General features: G+C 32.8%; 1 protein-coding gene across 5 annotated transcripts in view; it reads right to left on the bottom strand.

The window, feature by feature from the left end:
• The window catches only part of LOC118187029 (synaptosomal-associated protein 47-like), a 77,890-nt gene extending 72,036 nt beyond the window's left edge, over positions 1-5,854 (bottom strand). For 3 of the 5 annotated variants that reach the window (XM_085824150.1, XM_085824145.1, XM_085824152.1), the window contains exon 1: positions 5,612-5,852. The gene's annotated coding sequence lies outside the window, so the exon portion shown is untranslated. Of the gene's footprint in view, positions 1-5,611 lie in introns of all 5 variants that reach the window. The other 2 variants (XM_085824159.1, XM_085824163.1) reach the window with 1 other exon arrangement.
• Between the last annotated feature and the right edge of the window lie 15,523 nt (positions 5,855-21,377).

Raw genomic sequence — 21,377 nt, 5'->3', positions numbered from 1 at the left:
AATTGCATATTGTTGCAGAAGTAGCACTGAAGTGAACATTCTAGATATGATTACACAGTTATACAGAGTATATGCTTTTTCAATTGTTATGACTCACCATTCACTAACAGTACCTTTTTATTTAAAAAAAAAAAAAACTGTGAACTGGGTGTGAATTAAGAACAGTTAGCAAGGATAGAGCAAAGAGCGAAAAGAACTGAACGACGAATACGATCGGGAATGGTTAGGGAGGATGCAGGGAAAAGCAAAAACAACTAAACTAGTTGGGTAATGGAAAGAATCGAACTGCAAATGTCCTGGACTGATTTCTTCCAAAGATGATTCTGAGATTTCCCAAACATAAAATTCTAGAATCATACATAAAATCTTTGAATAAAAGAAAAAAATCGGGAGAAATTAAAAATTAAACCCACATCTAAGAAGGCATGCTGGTTAACCTTTTTTAACTGTCAAGTTATTTTGATGATGTGGGTGATAAAATTGTCAATTTTTTTTTATTCCAAAAATGAAATATTTGCCTCGCAGTCAAAAAATTTTTTAAAATGCCGTGTACTTTGAACTTTAACCTCTATCCTTTGAAACCTCCAGTAAAGTTCTGCCATCTGTTGAAATGAAGACGAAATAAACTTCTCCCGATATATATTTGGGTATAACAATACGATGCACACAAAAAAAAAATTAGCCCGAGTAATATTTGGGCGTGACATTTTGGAATACCAGTGCTGTGCCTGAAATTATTTTGGGCATGACAGTTTTAAGGTTCTAATGAGAAAAACCAGTCTAAAAATTTCCAAATGTAGTACAGTACAAAGTCTTTAATCCGGACGTCCATAATCCAGAATGATCTATAATCCGTACCTCAAAGCTACAAACTTTCTGCGAATGCGTAGCGTTTACGCATGCGTATATGCATTTATATATGCACATAATACCTTAATGCATGCGCACGTGTGTTTACGCATGCACGTTTAATGTATAACGGACGGTATAAGCTACGCTAAAATTATCTAATTATCTCAGTTAATGTTGCAGATTGCATTGTTCCTTAATCTTCTAATTGGATCCTGCTTATTATTTTTTACAGACTGTTAGAGCAATTTTATAAAAAGAAAGCTTGAACTTTCGATTACGTCAAAAAGAGTTTCCAATTCTGCCAAAGGATCTACAAAGCGAAAGCATGTTTCGATGTCCGTCAAACAAAAAGTGGAATTGCTGCAAAAAATGGATAAAGGCATGAAGAAAGTGACAGAGAGGTTAGTGAAAACGAAAAAATTTCGATTGACAAGTTTGATATTCTCGGCACAGTAATTACAGGACTTGAACAGCGGAACTTTGTAACTGAACAAGATATTATGTCTGTTTATAGAATTAAAGATAAAGTATTAGCACATAAAACAAAACAACTTACATTGAAAGAAATGTTTAATAAAGTAAACAAATAAATATTAAGCTTTTTTTTTTTTTTGTAAATTTTGATACCCTTTAGATCATAATTGCTCTTTATTTCATAAATTGCAGTTTCATATTTTTAATTTTATAATTTCTGCATGCCATCTTACCAGATTTAAACTGATAATCTATAATCCGGAAAAACCCCTAATCCGGAATCGCCAAAGTCCCGACGAGTCCGGATTAAAGACTTTGTACTGTATATGTTTATTTCATGTCTGAGGAGCTACACAATGACAACATTACAAATAAACAGAAAGAAAATATATTGATGAAATATTATCTTGGAGATCTCACAGAAGGAATAAAAGATATGAATTCAGTGTTAAAGGTATGTTTAGCTTTCTCAGCTTTGACACACTATGTTTCCAGGCAGTTTGAGCACCATTAAATTCTTTAACAATGAAGTCTATTTATACATTTCCTACAAACAAGTTTTAAAGTTGATGTCATCTTTAGATAGCAATATATTGGGACTGTAATTACAGGCATGTCATTTAGACAAGTCAGCAAGCAAAATTATATAAATCTAGCAACTAATGTAAACAAGAAACATCCCCTTAGGGCTATCTGTATAAATTACCACCAAATAAATATTTTACCAAACATATCCTCTCAAATGAAAATTAACTACAAGCTGTTCTGCTGGTTCATACTGAAAATGAATGAGTATGTGTCAGTGCTACACAAGAATCTGCAACATTGAAAAAAGAATCTTAGCATACAATTTTTTCAAGAAAATATTACAAGTACATATTTCGTTCCCGTGAAGATCACAAAATAAGAGTTCTTCTTGGACACAAAAATATATTGTTCTTTTTTTATGTAAATATTGTTATTTTTTTATGTAAATATTGTTCTTTTTTATGCAAGTAGGAATATTATATTAAAAATTTCTGACTTTGAGAAACATTAAGAAATAAAGTCTTCAGTGTATGTCCTCATGGATTATCATTTGTCTTCACTTTCAAGAATTAAATTAATGCCAAAGAACAATATTTTAAATTAAAAGAGATATTCAGAAGTTGGTTTTGCAGATTTAAATTTTTTACAATGCTTGGTTTTTAAACAGTGAAAGCTAAAGGTCAACTTAAAGAACAATGGTATTAAGATACAAAAAGCAAAACCAAGCATTTCTAAAATAGTCAAAAATTTGTATACTGATTGTTTAGAATAAGTGTTTAAACTTAGATTTTTGACTGCACAGATAAAGTTAAGCTTAAATAAAATTACCTTTCATTAAAATATCAGTGACTGAAATTAAATTAAACAATGAAGTGTTTTAGTTTTTATGTCCACAAGCATAGTCAGATCATAATGACTTCAGAAATAAATATTAAAATACTTATTTCTAAAATATATATCATATAATAAAACTTCATTGTAAAAGTTTGAATGACTTTCATGTATTGCAATTGTAATGTAAAATATGCCCAGCTTCAGTAATTTCTATGCCCTAAATGATCAGCAAAGTTTGCATCTTGTATCAATTAAATATATTTATAATTCAAGGTAAAATATAATCTTACTTCGCTGACCCTTACGAGAATAGCTTAACTGGAAACTTAAGCAGTTGCTAAGCTTGGAGCTGTACTGGATCTGTAAGATGTTATTTAGGGTTTAGAAGAATTTTGACTGATATAGTGCCCTCTTTTGGGCTGATCTTTGGAATATGGTAACAGGTAGTTTGGCGACATTTTGGAGGTGATAAAGGTTACTAGCTAGGACTTTGGGAATAATGTGAGAAGTACTCAGTAATGTGAGAAGTGCGCATTATTTTGTGTGAGGGAAATGAGAGATCATGTGATATGTCATGTGACATTAATGGACGAATCACTGTTCTTTAATCGGAAAAGGGGGATATATTTGTAAAAATATCTGCTGTACTTTATAGCAGTAGTTTCATTCTATGTTCTGTGAAATATGTTGTTTAATATTTGGATCCCATGGCCCGATATAAGGTAAATCCGAAATTTTTTTTGCGTTTATGTGTAGTTGAAAAGAACTGCTTAATTGCGGATAAGTATAAATGTCCAATATGTGGGAATGAAATGAGATAGTGTGAAAGGATGGATATTACAGATAGTTTGAATGGCGGTGCGAGAAACCTGGTGAAAATGGACATTTTGTGATCCGCCATGCACTCAAGATTCTGTAGAAGATTAGGTAAGTTAGTATTTTTAATTATTTGAGGATATTATTTTTATGCATTGTTCTAAATGTCAGGAGTAAATAAAGTAATTAGGATTGTAAGCTAATTTTTATTAACTTAATGTATGTGCTTATTTATATTTTAAGTAGTGTTTTTGAATTTAATTATATTTTAATTAAATGATAGTTATTTTGTGAATTACATGTTTGTAGGAATTTGGTATACGTTTGAGTGGAAGTAAATGTTCATGGAAATAATTTAAATATTTAACACTAAGTATTTGTAACCATTCGTAATGTTTGCGGTATGAATTCGTTGGTGACATTTATAATATAATAGATAATTTAGAGGTAAAAGTTTTTGGATATTTTATTTATTTTATACATGGAAATGTTCATCTTTGGAAAGGGTATATACTTTTTCGCGATCAGGTAATTTCATATACGTTCTTTTTACCGGATTTAAAGATTCAGAAAATTGTCATGCATTTTCGTGAAATTTTTCTAATTTATGAGAAAAAAGCAGTGTACATGGATATAGTGAAGAGTGTGCGCAATGCCATTTTTGTGCAATTCTGGGATGTTTTTGTAAGTAAAAATAAGTCGACGTGTACATGGTTTAGTGATATTTTAATTAAGTGGTAGTTATTTTGTGAATTTTATGTTTGTAGGAATTTGGTATACGTTTCAGTTGAAGTAAACATGCATGGAAAACAATTCTGGGATGTTTTTTTAAGTAAAAATAAGTCAACGTGTAAATGGTTTATGTGTATGTGCTATTCTGAAAAACGCGCAAGGAGTTTGCGATTGTGCACTTTTTCCGAATTTTGCAGTTAATATTTGTCATGATTAAGCAGTTTTGTTACATAAAATTTCTAGCATAAGCGTAATTCGGCTAGTAGATTGTTGGAAAAAGTGTTCAGTAAATAAAAAGAAAAGAAACATGTCTTTACTTCGTGAAGACAAAATGGCAGCGAAAAAAAAAAATAGAGGATTGCTGTAGCAGAGTTGGTCGCCAAAAAATCACCAAGTTACCATAATCCAAAGATCAACCCTCTTTTTTTATATTTCAAGATATGGACAAAGCTCTATGATATACTCATTTTAATATGTTTCGAGATGTGGTAATCATAACGTGAACATACTACCTTTTCGCATGATGCTAGTTTTATTGAAAGTTCCATGAAGAAAATATGTCAAAAAGAAAAAGATTCTTCATTTCCTAAAAACAGGGTTGTCTAACTGGTGATATACCTTTATTGGGATGCAAATTAGGGAATTCATGACAGGAAACTGTATTTCAAGATCCAAGAAATACGGTTCAATCGGTTGCATTGAAAGCCTTAAATTGCACTGAAACCTCTTAGATAGCAAACAGAAAGAATGTATGTAAAACAAATTAATTAGCTTCTGAAATATAAAGCACTTACTGGAATATTCTACTTAAATTTTATTTTCTGGATTCTCATCTTGTAAACAGAATTTAAAAGCCATAATGATCATGGCAATGTTTCTATCAGGATATACATGTGTAAGGCACAAAAATAATTTAATCATTGCATAATTTGATCAAATTTTGTTAATCTGATAGAATAATTTGGAAACGCATCATACCATATTTACAGAATTATTAGTTACTACTAAAAGGTAACAAAAATTTTATAAACTCTTCATACACTGTAAACATCCCCTAAACACAAATAAAAACTTTAATTCAAAATATTTTTGTTTAATTAATGTAATTGTTCTTATTCCATTAATTAAAATATATAAATAAAATGCTTAATCAAAATCTGAAATAAAAAATATAATAAAATTGTTTAATCAAAATCTGAAATAAAAAAATATAATAAAATTGTTTAGTCAAAATCTGAACTTTAAAATCAGTATTTTTTAACAACTAATGCCCAGATTTCTAGATGAATATTTAACCAGTTATATAATCTCCTATTTATACGCTGATGTTCTAAAAAATAAGTATTTTAAGAAATAATAATAAAATATAACTTACATAGGCATTACTGTTCATTTAAAAGGTAAAACACCATATGCAGACACACAACATCCGTTGTATTTATAACGTTACTTATTTTTATCTCAATTTTATTCAAAAACTATCTATCAGATGATCAGGTACTCGGGATAAAATTACCGGGTAATCTCCGACTCCGCTTTGTTTACTTAATAAAGGAAGATAAAAGTTTTAAAAACATCTCAATTTAAAACTCTAGTCATGAACCACAAAAGTACATACTTTTAAGACCAGAGGGCGATACAAGTTACTTTGCTGTTCAGCGCGCGACTTTGTGCGCTTGCAAGCAAAATCAAAATCCACCATCAAAGAATGGAATAATAATTATTATTTTTTATTTCTAATGGCACGTTATAAGATAACATCAAATAAAATACAAAACAAAGATATGAGAACTGACATCAGCACAGAGTATTTGTAAACTCAGGGTGTTCCTCACCATCCAGTAGCGCTCCAAAATACTAAAAAGGCATTTGCGGATATATGGCAAGATTAAAAGATTGCATAAGGGACAAAAAGTCAAGAGCGACATTGATGGGTTGAAAGTGCCTAGGAAGACAGTCATGCAGAAATAATATAACACGGAACAATGCAGCAGACTCTATGTATGCCTGTAGTGATCTCGAGAACCACTCAACGCTCGCCAATTTAAAAGAGATGGAATTCTACCGCACGGGAGCTTTTTGCGTTAGTGGTAGGAACTTTGTGGCTATACTGGCTTTCAGCAGGGAAAACTAGCCTGCTCTTGCCATTTTCTTATGTAATCCCATGTAGAGCCTGACATCGAAAAATCCTAAAGGGAAAATCTCTCAAAGAGGTAGAACTAGGTGATGAAGCAGAAAGTCTCATGTCACGTGATTACTCTGCGTCGCCGAATGCAATCAAAATCTTGGCGGCTTTAAACCCGGCTCTAAGTTTTCCATTGGTGTTTTCTCTTCATGGATTTTAGAAATGAGCTGAATGATGTTCTCCAGGAGGAGGCGAATCTTTTCATCAAATACCCAGTTTACAGTTTCATTAAAAGAGGAAGTCGGTTTCGGAATATTCGAAAAGTTTTTTGTAGGGATTTTTCTTATCTGGTCCCTTCAGTTTTTCACTGTATAGTTGTTTCTGGCTTGTTTCGCTTCTGGTTTGGATAGAATCGGGAATTTAGTACTTCTAATAGCAGGAAGGAGTTATTCTTTTTTAGATTCAAATTTAGCTTCTTGTTTGACAAATTTCTTTTGGTACAATTTACATCCTTTGTAACTGCTAACGTGGTCTTCTCCACAGAAAATACACGTTGGCTTCTCTTCTGGTTTCTTGGGATAGTTACTGGTTCTGTCTCTTTCTCCGAATTTACAGCACCGTTTCTGATTTTGGCATAGATGCTGTGTATGGCCGTAGGCCTGACACTGATAACATTGTGTTGGCCGCTTCTTCGGTGAGTACTTCTCTATACGGGTATTTATACTTCCTTTTTTTTTTTTTTTTTTTTTTTTTTTTTAGCATTTTAGTCATGGTTCTATAATCATCCACGTTCTTCACGTAGACATAGATGCTTCGTGCTCTTCTGTGCAGAATTTTCTAAAACTTTCATCACTTTCAATCAATCAGTAGCTTTTTCAGGGATAACAATACGCGGAGGCGACTCCACGGGGATAACTCATCCTTTCCTCATTAGCAACGGCGGTGATTTCCAGACTTTGGAATCGGTTTCATGTGAGACTTCCATGGGTTCAGGAATTACAGCAGGTTTTACTGGGTTTCTCGGAGTTTTCCATTCACTTTCAGAGGTACAGTCCTGTTGTTTTCCATCATCATTTAGTTTGAGTTTATTGAAAAGCCGGGGCTTCAGTATTAATCGGGATCTGAGTCTTGATACTTGTAATAAATGTGTCTATAATATAATTTTTTATAAGGCCCTTTACAGCATCGGCACTCTTTTCCTTGGCTTCATAGTTGATTTTCAGAGGACCAACTTAGAGCTTTTCCTTGCTCGAAGAGAAAATTTTGGTGTAGCATCAGGGTGCCTGGGTACAAGACCCTACCCCCCACATCGAGAGAATAGTGTTGTTTACGAATCGTACAGGAAAATAACTTGTGCAGGTTACACATAATAAATTTAAGAAATGTACTATATACAAACTTATTTGCATGACATACGTAATTTTCCTTAATATATAATTTTTTGGAATTAAGAGGGGCCAAAGGTGTTCGATAATTAAATTAATAATAAGGTAGGTCATGCAAAGATCTCAGATGTTGTGAAAAGCTATTTGGAAAGCTACGAAATCAGTCGTTGAGTACAACTTATTAAGCCAGTGTAAACCCAAAGGTGCGATACGAAAATAAATGAAGATAATACATATGCATGGATATAAATACCAAAATGGCTTTAACTGCAGACTTTTTTGTTCTTTCCTTTCTTGTGGGAATAATACATAAATATGGATGCAGATTACAATAAAATTAGTTCTCGTAGCAAAACTTCGATCCTTCTCATTGACACACTTATCTGAATTTTGTAAATAAACTGCACTTTAAGACAGGATTCATTCCGCGCAGATGATCTTATCTTTCAGGCAGGGATTTCCGAGACCGATGATATCCATTTCGGCTAGCTGTAATAATGTAGTTAAGTTGATAGCTTATATACTGAAAATGGTGATCCATAATGAACTGCAAAACTTGGGCAGAGGCAGATTAAACATTCATTTTTAGTTCATACGTGTACATATGTAAGAGAAAATAAAAAAAAATGATAATTAAAAAGTAAAGTGATTATTTATAATAAAATTGATTATGAGTAATGTAATAAAAAGTGAAAATAATACAGATAAGTAATATGAAATTAATGTAAATGAATGTGAAAATTTATGGATAATTATATATTAAGTATAGAGCACACTGAGGGAGTACTGGCTCAGAAACAGACGTCTCTTATTACCCCTGCAAAATAGCTTCTTTTGCCCTTCTCATACGAAGGTTACTATTTATATTTCTGGCCTTTGCAACAGTAAGTGTTGCTAGGCGATTGCAGACGATTCCAGTCGAAAGTTTGATGCAGTAGAACTTCAATTATCCGAATTCTGACTCTCCGAACCACTGATTAAGCGAATCGCTTTCAGAATTAAGATGAGGATGACGTGCTACTTGAGGAATTAAGAAACGTTCTTTTGAAAATTTCTGGATGTTCAGAAGTTACTGCTGAGGATACAGCAGAATGGAGGGTGTGTGATTCGTCAGACTCTGGGTTTCAAATTCTAAATGATGAACTTATTGAAAGTGTGAGAGAAGAAAGTGCCGAGGAAGGCCGAGGAAGAAGACGACATTAATGTCGAAATTGAAGCAAACACGGGACCATCAGCTAATGAAGCGTTTGCCGGTTTGCGCTGAAGTGGATGGAGCGTTAGCCCGAGTGTGACCACATGCAACTTCTCATTGTCCAGCGGACGGGCGACTTGGCTGGCCGAAAATGGATGAAGACAGTCACACAGCTTACTTTGACCGAGATGTTCAGCAAGCAATGACTGTCAGCACTTGTAAGTACTGTACAGTACGCTATATAACATGTACGTAAAAGTGCTGCCTTTTCACTTTAATTAATTAAAACTTCTTTTTCTTTAAAAATAGGTTTTTCCTTCAATTTTCGATATACAGTACATACGGTAATTAATTAAAGTGTGCGTAAACCCTTTCTTCGGAAAAAAAAATTATCCGAATGGGGTCTGGTCCCAATTGATTCGGATAATTGGAGTTCTACTGTATTTTTAACCACAACTTCTTCAGAACCTTTTGTCATTTTTGTTGTTTGCAGTAAACCGAAAAATTCCTCTCGGGAAAAAATAGAATTGACTCGTGAATATTTTTGTGAGATTATTTTTCATAACTCGACGTGGATTATCAAGATAAGAGTGCTTCGATGAACTTAATTCTCTATACAGCGGTAAAACACCATCCTACAGCACTGTAAAAAAACTGGTATAATGAATTCAATCAAGGTCGACTTTCGCTACCCAACTAATTCCATGAAGGTCGTCCAAAATCGGGTTTTGTACCAGAAAATATCGATGCTGTGCGTGAATTGATAAAACAAGATCGCCATGTGACATAATGTGTGTATGATGCGTCTTTTGGGCATTAGTATGAAAATCGTTAATAAGATATTGCATAAACAATTGGCCGTAAAAATATTTGTTCACGTTGGATCTCGCAGAATCTAATAAATGCTCAAAAGAAAGATCGTGTCATTGGTGCAAGGAAATGTTGGAAAAAATATGTTAGGTGCATCAAAGACTGTGTATAACATCTACACAGGTGACGAATTTTAGATCTATGCATATGAGCCCGAAACAAAACGGCAGCCGATTGTATGGGTCTTCCAAGATGCGTCAAATCCAATAAAAGTTGTTCGCGGAAGAAACACCGAAGCAAATGGTTGCTTGTTTCTTCGACATTACCGATCACGGACGACAGCGGCATTAGAACAACGCAGGACGGTCAGTTTCAAATGGTACACGACATTTGTTTACCAGAAGTCATCGGAGAAATTTGAAAAAAGCAGAAGAGGCGAATACTTCTTCATCATGGACAATGCGATCACACACATCGGCTCAAACACAGGAATTTTTGACGGGCCAAAACATCGAATTGATGGGTCATCCGCCATACAGCCCTAATTTGACACCCAAGGACCTTTTTCTTATTCCCGCACATCAAACATAAATTACGTGGTCTAAGATTTGCGAGACTCAAAGGAGCGGCTGATGCGTTCAAAACGTATGTTTTGAAATTGTATCAATCAGAGTGGGAAAAGTGCTTCGAAAATTGGTTCACATGCATGCAAAAGTGTATTGAATTTTTAGGAGAATATTTTGAAGAACAATTAAAAACCTATTTCGATTACAAATATTTTTTTTTTCATTATTAAGTTTGAAATATAATTAGCCACCCCCGTATAAGGTAATGCTGAAGGCTTTAATTTTTGATTGAGTGTAATTTATATATATATATATCTTATTATTATTTTATATTCTTTAATATGCAATGTACAGGGGCGTAGCTAGAGGCGGCAAGGCGGGACATCTGTCCCCGGCCGCAGCATCCAGAGGGCGCCAAACTGATGTTACGAAATTTTAGAATTAAATAGTTTCCGTTCTTACCAACGAGAAGGGTTGCGATATCTTCAGTTGTACCCGAGCAGTGAAACCCCTAGCTATGGCTCTGGCAATGCATTAGTGCCGTTTACAAAGTCCAATTACCTTATGCAAGGAACGGAAGCCTTTTCAAGTAATTTCCAATGTAACCCTTGGCCACTGGTGCAGAACAAACACACCAGTTAGCTCAAGTGGATATTCCATACTGATGGAAATTTTTATTTAGAAGTAATGTGGAGCCTTCGATTTTGGTAAAATAAGAAACTCTAAATGAAAGATAGTAACAGTGAAACCATAACTTCTGCAGTATTACCACTGTTATATTTATGATGCTAAAATATAATTTATCAAATGAAAATTAGTGTCATAAACTTTTATATGTGTTATAGTTAATTAGAATAAGTTATAAGGTATTTCTCCCGCCTTCTTGCCATGCCTTCGTGATGTGGTGGTTTGCACACTGAGCGCGTATTCCAGAGGTCCGCTGTTCGATTCCCGGCGAAGGCGTTGCTAATTTTTCAATTCTCCTGCTTCCAAAATACCTAATGTCTCTACATTGGCTCCCGAACTAAAAGGGTGTTGGATGATGATTTTCCACATCCAGGATTTGGAGATTGGATCCCCTAAAAACTCAAGTCGCCCTTTAAAACGGGGAGTATATAAGGTATTTTTCTCGCCTTCCTAGCTTGCCTTCATGGTGTCGTGGTCTGCACGCTTGGCGCGTATTCCAGAGGTCGGTGGTTCGATTTCCGGCGAAGGCTGCATATTTTTCATCTTTCCTGCTTCCAAAATACCTAATGTCTACAAAGTAATGCTTATTTAAAAATTTTTATTTTTTTACTCTATGAAAACAAAAATCTTTGATTATGTGGACTTTAAAACGGAAATATTTTTGGACTGAAATGTTGACAAATTTAATAGAACTCTAAAAAATCATATTTATTTTTTTAAAAATCTAACATTAAAAAATTATACAATTATTTAATTAATTATGTTGGTCAAAATTTTATGATTTTTATTTCTCTTCATTTGCTACTGCTTTAATGCTTTTTCTTTAAAAAGCTTCTCTGCTGCTAAGCGTTTTTGTCCTTGAAGGGAGGAATATGTAAGAAAAATGAAAAGTATGCAAGAACGATAAAAAGAAAATACGTGAAAACGATAAAAATATGTAAATATAAATTATAATTTAAATTATCAGTAGCCCCTTAATGCTCAGTTTTAATTTGGGTATTTCCCTTCTCTAGTCTAAAAATAGTAATATTTTTTACTGCTTTGCGTCATTTCAAGACTAACCCATGTTATATGCTCTTACATAACGCGGCTGATGTAAATGAAACTAAAACTCAAACAGCCAAATAATTTTGAAAAAAAAAAAAAAAAAAAAAAAAAAACATGCCCGCAAAATGCTTACCGAAATAAAAATGAATATTTAATCTGCTTCAGTTGCAAAACTGCTGTTTTTTACTAATCAATATCTACGAAATACGGCATTTCTACATCTACACTATTACATCTAAATTTACTTCCTTACATATATATATATTTAATTTTAATTTACAATTTTTTTCGCATTTTTTGCAATTTTATTAACAATTTTAATCACTGTCACTTTCTCTCTACTTATAAACTTCTTGTTTATTAGTAGTATTAGACTTATTTAAAAAAATTAAACCGGGAAATTTAAAAGCATAAAAAAAAATATTGTTCGTTGTGAGACCGACGGAGGTCTCCTATTGGATGCAAATCACGTTATGTCCTCTGAGTTTTCTGATTGGCTTAGTAGCTCAGAGCAATTTAAAAACAAAATCGCCCTGTGTAGACGAAATGCTGTCAGGCAACAAGCCTGTGAGGGAGGAAGGCTTGACTGCGTCGCTGAGCAACTTTGTCCCTTCGTGTAAAAGGGCATGCGAATATCAGGATGTGAATGCACAAGCTCTCAACGCCAAACTAATGATGGAGTAGACTAGAAGAGAAACACGCTAATGTGACAATCAAAATCGTAAAAACAACCTTGTATTTAGCGTAGGTATAATGAAACACTCAATTGATTTCGAGGGCAGCTAAAGGTCCCTCCTCATCAGGAGAAAGAAATACAAGGTTACCCTAAATACACCTAATACCTACGCTAAATACAAGGTTGTTTTTACGATTTTGATTAATGATGGAGTGTTCAGAAAAAATTTAAACTGGACTTAACATCTTCCATATGTTGCAAAGTTCCATGATCTCAATACCATTTAATCTATCTGGTATGCTACAGGACAGAATACGAAGGCGTTTCCCTTTTCCATCATCAAAAAGTGATGTAGCCAGTATTTTGTGAAAGGAGTTTAAATATCGTTGATTATTGAACAAGACTTGTATGGGTCATTACTAAGAAGAATCGGTAAAGATTTGGATCCCAAAAGCAATTGCATTAACTAAGCATCACATTGTAGAGGCAGGTGTTTTGATATCGTTGACAAATTCTTAAATGTAAGAGTAATTCAGAAAATTGTTACACAGTTATGTTTATATTACCAATTACACTGCATAGCCTGTACGAATAGCAAGTTCAGCTAGTTTTCAAAATGTAAACATATTAAAAATGTGTATTTGACATGTGATTGCTTACGCATTACTCAATGCAATTAGGATGAGAAATTATATCTACAATCAGCAAGAATTAGTTCAAAATTTCGCTAAAGCAAGACCCCGAAAAGTTAATTCTTGTATTTAAGAAAAAAATAATTTTCTTCACATTAGAAGTAATCGTGTGTATAATAAGTGTTAATTAATGAAATTTTTCAAAATATTTTCACACATCCATACAGTATGTATAGTATGTGCTTATGAGATATATAATGTCTAGAGGAGCTTACATTTTCTTTGCGCGTCAAGTACTCTTGCCCTAATTATGCACGAATCCGTAATCACAGAATAATTGAAAGGTCAACTACCGATGTTTCTAAACTCAATATAAAAGTTAAATAAAAGATTTTATGCCTTCTGAATTGGCAACAAAAATGTTTCCGGTTACCAGCGTGATGACAGCGAAATGAAAACAATAGCCCCCATCAAGTGTTATTCCATTCACGTTGCTCACATCATGCTATTGCATATTTTAAAGACTTCCAAATTCTTTGAAAAGAACTGTTTTTTTTTTTTTTTTACTTCACTGTATATGTTTTGACGTAATAGAGTTGGCCGATAATAGATTTGGCGGGTCTTCCATAATTGCCTCTTGCGAGACAAGAGAAAGATCAATAAATTGACAGGCAAATATCTTTCTGCGAAAAGTTAATTGGAAATTAGTTTACAAAGACGCCCATATTTCCTTTGACAGGACATAATTTTATGGAAATCTTTAAAAGCATTTATTAGAAGAGAAGAATGGCTGTCGTAATAATTATCGATCTTGTTAACTGATGGGAAATGAAAGGTAGTAAATTACCTTCAAATCTTTAGCTTTCTTAGGAGATATTGATTTGCTGTGATCTAGCACGAAGATGCCAGATTCTGCGCGAATTCTTTAGAGCGCAGTCTGGTTTGAAGTTGTATATCATCAAAGTTGAGGAATTTCAAATCTGTTAATATGGACCTTCGGAAACGTATTTAATTCTCAAAGGTTTGGATATAAGAATAAATAAAGAAGGCGGAAGAGGTAAGTTTTATGTGCTTGAGTTAGTAAATTTGTAAATGAAAACTGGCATCACCAAACCTCGAATTTTCAGTATTTAAAACACAGCTGGAACGTAGCATAACGTAGGTTTGAACTACGCTGTTGTAGAATATTTTTCGGTACATCTGACACCTTGAATAACGTCGGTTTCAGTTGAGCGATCTGACTTATATGTGGGAATTTTTCCAGTAAATTATTGGCAAATTTTTTAGAACATTAGAACAATCTGAAAAACTAGCAAACACATTTAAAAATCTGGAGGGGAAAAAAAAAAAAATCTGAAAGTTTTCAAATCTTAAATTACGTCCAAAGGGGCTTTTTTTTTTTTTTTTTTTTTTTTTTTTTTTTTTTTTTTAAACATTTTTGTGCGTTACTTTTATTTATTAATTATCGTGTTCTTCGCACATAAAATTCAGTTCAAAAACAATATCGCAAAATAATTTTAAAATGAGCATATCTTTAGGATTTCCGATACACAGTCTCGCGCGTTGGAGATAAAAATGTTTTTTCTGTAAAAAGTTGCCGTTGCTCGGGCCACGTCGTCATTTGGGCTTCCAGATGCCCATATTCGCAGGAGGATTGCATTATTCAAAATTAGATGTCCCTAGGTACTGTTATTTTATCACAATGCGAGAACACATACATACATTCATGCAGATTCTTCATTATTTAATTTCTTTAAATATAATAGAGGGCGATAATTTTTTGTGGCAACAATTTGAAAAGTGAAACAACGCTTGTAGTGAATTAACGCATAATACTAAAGCGAAATTAATAGTCCTTCTGGGCAAATTATCTCTTTGGACTAAAAATTAAAGCTTGCTTACAGAAAATGTGTGCAGTAACTAGCCTATTTCATCATTTATTATTATGGAATAAACTGAAATCTGTTATATAAAGTTCAATTTTTTAAAAAAATTGTTAGCACATAAACACTTGAAATTTCCGCGTTTTTCCGTTGCCGAAACTAGTATAAAGATTTAAAAGAAATTTACACTGTTACGAAATGTACAGGCGCGGTAAGATGGCTTCCCCGCAAAGTAGTTTTAAGGTTGCCAGCAGTGTTGCCATATTTGTCAAGAAATCGCCCATTTGGCGACAACATTGGCGATATGCCATGGACGGATGGAGAACCTTCTCGAACGAATTCTTACCGGTTTAGCCCAGAATGTTCTCGAACACAAGCCGAAAGCTATATAAACCTGCAGGTCCGCAGTCAGATAGTGTGTGCCTCGTCTAGCGAGCTGATAGTCACTGAGCGAGTGTCCTGAAGTCTAGCGCCGAGGTGGTCGTCGAGTGCATCGAAGAGTCTCTTAGTGTATCGCGGTTAGTGCATCTTCGAGAGAGTGTGTTAAGCTCCGGGAACGATTGAACCGAAGAGTCGAGAGCTGTGCTCTGTGTGTCGTCGAGTGCACCGCGAGTTGTAGTATAGAGAGTCTCGAGAGTACGTGGAGTTCCGAGAGCGACCGAGCAGAGTCGGGAGCTGTACTCTGGTGCTTTGCAGTGAAGCTGTATTCACAGTTATTGACTGACAGTGTGAAGACTGTGTCGCTGACTGTTCCAGCGTGTTTATAGTAGATCTTCGACGATTGTAAAAGTGTTTTGGAGCTGTCCTGGTTAATATTGGTAAATAAAGTGTGTTTCGATATTCCATCATCTGCTGTCGTCGTTATTCACTCCAAATCCACATGAACTCCGAACGAACATGAAGGAAGAAAATAACATAAAAAGTCAGAAAAGAAACACGCAACAATACATATTGATCTAATGAAATAAATCTGCAGCGAATTTTAGCGTAAGCTCAGGTGCTGTGAATATATGCTTAAAAAGTGTTGTTTGATACTCGTTATCTTCGTCTGGAAAATTCATTAATCGAGTGAACTGAGCTGTCGCAGTAAGCGTGAACTTCGTAGTTCTCGACTATTTTGGATCTCGTTTATGATGTAGCTGCTCATCTTGACACAATAACTTAAATGCGAATAAGACCACCACTTCATAATTTTGTTTATTTCCATATGAGAAAACAACTCTCTTTAGAAAAGTCAGCAGATCATAAATGTTCACAACATTTTTCAGTCTGAAATGTTTGCAAAATTTAAAATGGCAAAAGCTCAGATTAAGCTAATGACTTAAATATTATGAAAGGAAAATTTTATGGGGCATCAGAATATTTAATATGTATTAAAGCTTTTGCGCTAGTTTCGCTTAAAAAATTAGAAACCGAAGCATGAAAGTAAGAAAGAAAATGTGGCAAAACGAAATACAGGTATATTTCACTAAATTTTAGAACTGAATAAGAGTATCAAATTTTAGCAAAAATATTATAACCAGAGAATTTATGTTAAGTAGCACAACATATCTCTTATTATGCTTTGCTTAAACATATCCTTAGAATATTAGCAGTCCAAATCCTATAATACTCACATTGCTTCTGCATCAAAGAATTTCAAAATAGGCATAATAATAAGTTCTCCTGAAAGCCTTTCACAGTTATCTTCACTTTCGCTTGAAGTTCAAAATATCATGAAGCAATAATATTAATATTATTGCAAGGCGAAAGATCCTTTGGAATGCAGACGGAAATTACAAAGCCCAAATGTTAATAAAAATGCTAAATATAGATGTTATATGCAAGTTTCGTTGGATTCATTTGAATGCGAATCCATTTTAGGTTTTCATATTATCCGAAATACGAATAAACATAATTCTAATTCGATACTTCTATATTCATAGAAAAGAGATTTTATTAAATATTTTTTTTTTTATTTATTACTTGCTCCACCATTTGGCACTACTCGGAAAGAAATGAATGCCTCATGGAAGAAGTTTTAAGGGAAACTGGCCCGTATCCACGTTACACATGTGGACAACCACAAAAATGCTCATGCAGCCAGCCATTTCACAGGGACTCAAACAATGGACCGAGCTACTAGTATTCAGTGGCTCTTGTCTCTCGGCCACTGCCTGTAAATTCATTTAAGGGGACGGCGGACTTTAAAAATTAGTTTTTTAAGTTTTTGTGTTTTCAAGAAGAAATTTTTTATATATTCATATTATAATATCAGTTTATAAAATATATGTTCAAAATTTCAGTTTATTTTATATTAAAAATTTTTAAAACAAATAATTAATTATTTTAAGATTTAAAATGCTCCTTGCGGCTAATTTTCAATATTTTTTCGTAATTTTTTCTTTTAGTTAGTTATGAAAACTTGACAAAAGTTTTTGTGTATCCCTTATTGAATATGATGGAACAAAAGTTTTTTTTTAATTATTTTTGTGAACTGAAACCCAGTTTTGGAAAAAAAGTCACCTTTTGTTAAACATTATCACAAGATTCTTAATAACCTCAATCCAAAAATGCATATGCAGATCTATTGTAATATACAACAAGATAGTGTTTTTCAAATACCATTCATTTTAAACTAAAAATAAGACGCATGGAGCATTTTCAAGACGTACACACTGCGAAAAAATTTGTTTTGAGAAAAACTGAATTTAAAGTTTTTCTTCAAACTTACCTTTTACATGATCATGAGAAACAGAAAATTAACTTTAAATATGAATATACAGACACTGGATAACATTTTCGTATCATTTAACTATTTTTAATCTCATAATATTAAATTTGAGAAAAATAAACATATCGCAAATTGGTATGTGATTCGAAGTTACAGGTAAAAACAATTTATGCATTATATAAAATGAAACTTTTAAAATTCACCCGCATCATATGTTTTACCTTCATTTGTTACATTTACATTATTTTTCAATGCTTTACAATATTTTTTACTATTTCTGTTTATTCCCAAGTAGGTAAACTTCTCTTTTTGCTTTGGTTGCTTTTTTGCAACGAGTAGGGTGTATTTGTGTATTTAATTATGGCAAAGCACACTAGGGCTATCTTTCTAAGGGGAGAGATGCCTTCGTGGAGGACTTTCTAAGGGAAACTGACTGGTATACACGTTACACATGGTGAAAACCACGAAAACGCCCATGCAGCCAGCCCGTTTGCGGGATTCGCACCTCGTACCGAGCTACCAGTGTTCAGCGACTTTACCGCTCGGCCGCTGATGGGCCACGAGTAGGGAAAGCGAGTTGGCTTCCTCTTGTTCTACGCCTATAGCATTTATATAACTAAAATTAATTCATTAATAGTTGTCAATGCTTGATATTTCTAGCCTTTTTTTTAAAAAAAGAAATAAACACTTCGTTTGGTCAAATATATAAATTATAACATCAGTAAATAACTGTTGAAATGCATTTTTTTTTTTTTTTTTACATTTTCTCCAAAATTTGAAGGGCAAAGTTTATGCTGTTCACACATTTTAAATGCTTGTAACTTCTTTAAAAATTAGAATATTTGAACTCGGTTTTTTGCATGTGATGTAGTTATGTATGTAGAATATTACGAGAGTAAAACAACAAATTCAGTGTTTTGGTTGATTTTTAGCTATCTTTCTAAGATAGTCCTCCATTCCCTTAAAAATCAAAGACAGTTATTAAAACTTAAATAATATTTTTTAAATCTATTTCATGTAGATTTATTAAATGTAAAATACATTAACAAAAAATCGAAAATAAATATGCTGTAATTTAGATAAATAGTAAATAGTATATTTTATTAATAAACTTAGATGAAAAAATAAAATTTATATTTCCTTTTCCGTCAAATCAAAATTAATACCAGCATTTTTACGTTAACACTCACAAAATTATAAACCTCTATTTCCTTTACATGTAACGAGATAATAATTTATCAGTATGAAAATTGTTAAATAGTCACTTTTTTTTAAGTTGCACTACAGCCAATAATTACAAGCCAAGGCCGTCCCAACAAGCTTCCTCTAACGGATCCGATCAGTCGCTACGGTTCTCCAAAGGATAGTAAACAGTTCCACTAATGCTAATTAACTTACGCACTGAAACGTCGCTGCTTTCGTGAATAATTAAACCATTAAGTTTATTATTAAAACAATTTTTATTTCATATTTGAAATATGGAGCATTCCATTGCTTTTAACATATTCAATACAATTCGACAGGATTTAATTTTCGACCCGGAGCAGATCCTACCGTAGCAAAAAATTTTGATACATCTCTGAGGGATGATCGATGTTGCGGAATAAACAACATGTCTTTATAGTTTCTTTTAAGTTTTTTTTTTTTTTCAATTAAAATTTCTTGAATTAATGCTTGTTTTTGGAGCAAATACTTGAAAGCGTTTTAATGCTTTTCAGCATTTATATGTTTTCTCAAAATCTGAATATTTTAAGTAAATTTTCAAATTTTACACGAATATTTGCTGTTTCTAAGACATTCTGCAAGTCAATTTTTTTATTGCATTACTCAATTGCCACTTAAATTTCAAGGCGAACTAAGCTTTATCCATTTTAGTTTAATGAAATAAAATTAAATAAATTCAGCTTCATAAGCTGCTGAATAATGTTTTCAGAGCTTTATAAACTGCTAAATAATGTTTTCAACTGTCATTAAATTTCACAGAGGACTAAAATTTATCCATTTCATTTTAATGAAATAAAAATTAAATAAATCCAGCTTTATAAATTGCCAAACAATGTTTTCACATGCACGAAACATGAAAGAACATTATCTGAAGAAACATAATATCAAAAATTACTTTGAGAAGATATAATTTCGAAGATTTGTAGGGATTAATTTAATTTTCTAATAGTGACTTTTAATTTTGAAACCCTTTCCTTTAAATTCTTGTTTTACACCTACAATTCCCCACTTATGTATACTTTTCTTCTAGCTACTACATGAACCCACACTAGAATAAGATTTCGATATGGCGTTTTATGTAAATGAAGTAAAGCGAATATTTAATAGGAAGTTGAATCACTTCCGTAGAAGAGCTCAGCGTGCTTTGCCTTCGGGTAACGTCGTTACTTTATGCCTATCTTACTACGTTCGGCCGTAGTCCTAAGTGCCTGTTAATATTCGCCAGTGAGATTTAATTACGGGGCAACTCGGTTAGTTATTTCTCTACAGCTCCGGCTAAGTTTGAGTTAGGATCAGTTTATCGTTTTAATTTAAGCTTTAAGTTAAATCAACATCGAAAAAAATCGAGTGATTTTCGAAGTCTCCAAAACATCAGAAATTATATTAAAATTTTCATACAAAATGCATTTCAAAGATTTATTTTTCCTCTTTTTTCTGTGATGCAAACAATACCTTCCTGAGATTTTGATTCTTTAAGTGATGATATATCTAAACACTTCAACAAGTAAAAACTGTTTAAAATAGCTTCAAAGTTAAATTGAAAACTCTAAATCGAAATTTTAAAACATTCGCTCCATCACATTGCTTATTCTTCCACAAACAGTGCATGTACAAAATTTTATCTCGATAAGTAATTTAAAAATCGATGAATGACTTTTGACCATAGCGAAGCGTACTACGGACTGAATTAAATAAAAGCTTATAAAAGTATCCATGCACTTAAAAAATTTATGTTTTCTAGTACGTATATTTTTTTGTTACCGTAGCAATAACTAATGTAATTTACTCCTTACTTCTGCTTGTTTTACAATTACGTATTTTTTTTCGTGGGAAAAAAACATTAAAACTAGTTAAACGCTAGTTGGTGTCAGAAATCTTTTATAATATTCCTCAAAAGTAAAAAAAAAAAAAAAAAAAAAAACTCTAACCCTCTTTGTGACATAGGAATTGTGGTAAATATATTCGTGTTATTGTGCGTATGTTATAAATAAATTTAAAAGGATTCTAAATATAAAAAATAAACTTCATTCTAAAAGATCATCAGAGTTAAGCGAGAGAGATCAACAGATCATTTTAAAGATTAAACCTTTCTGGTGTAGCCAAAGTTTCTCTTCTATTGCATCAGAACTTTAAGACTTTACGAGAAAAGAAATTCTTTCTAGAATATTAAAAAAATTTATAAAATCATCTGGAGATTATGC

The sequence above is a fragment of the Stegodyphus dumicola genome, chromosome 1 (assembly GCF_044657685.1).
Source record: "Stegodyphus dumicola isolate Sdum_Otavi_A_Nest chromosome 1, ASM4465768v1".
Taxonomy (NCBI): Eukaryota; Metazoa; Arthropoda; class Arachnida; order Araneae; family Eresidae; genus Stegodyphus; species Stegodyphus dumicola.
This window is presented reverse-complemented; position numbering and strand designations above follow the sequence as displayed.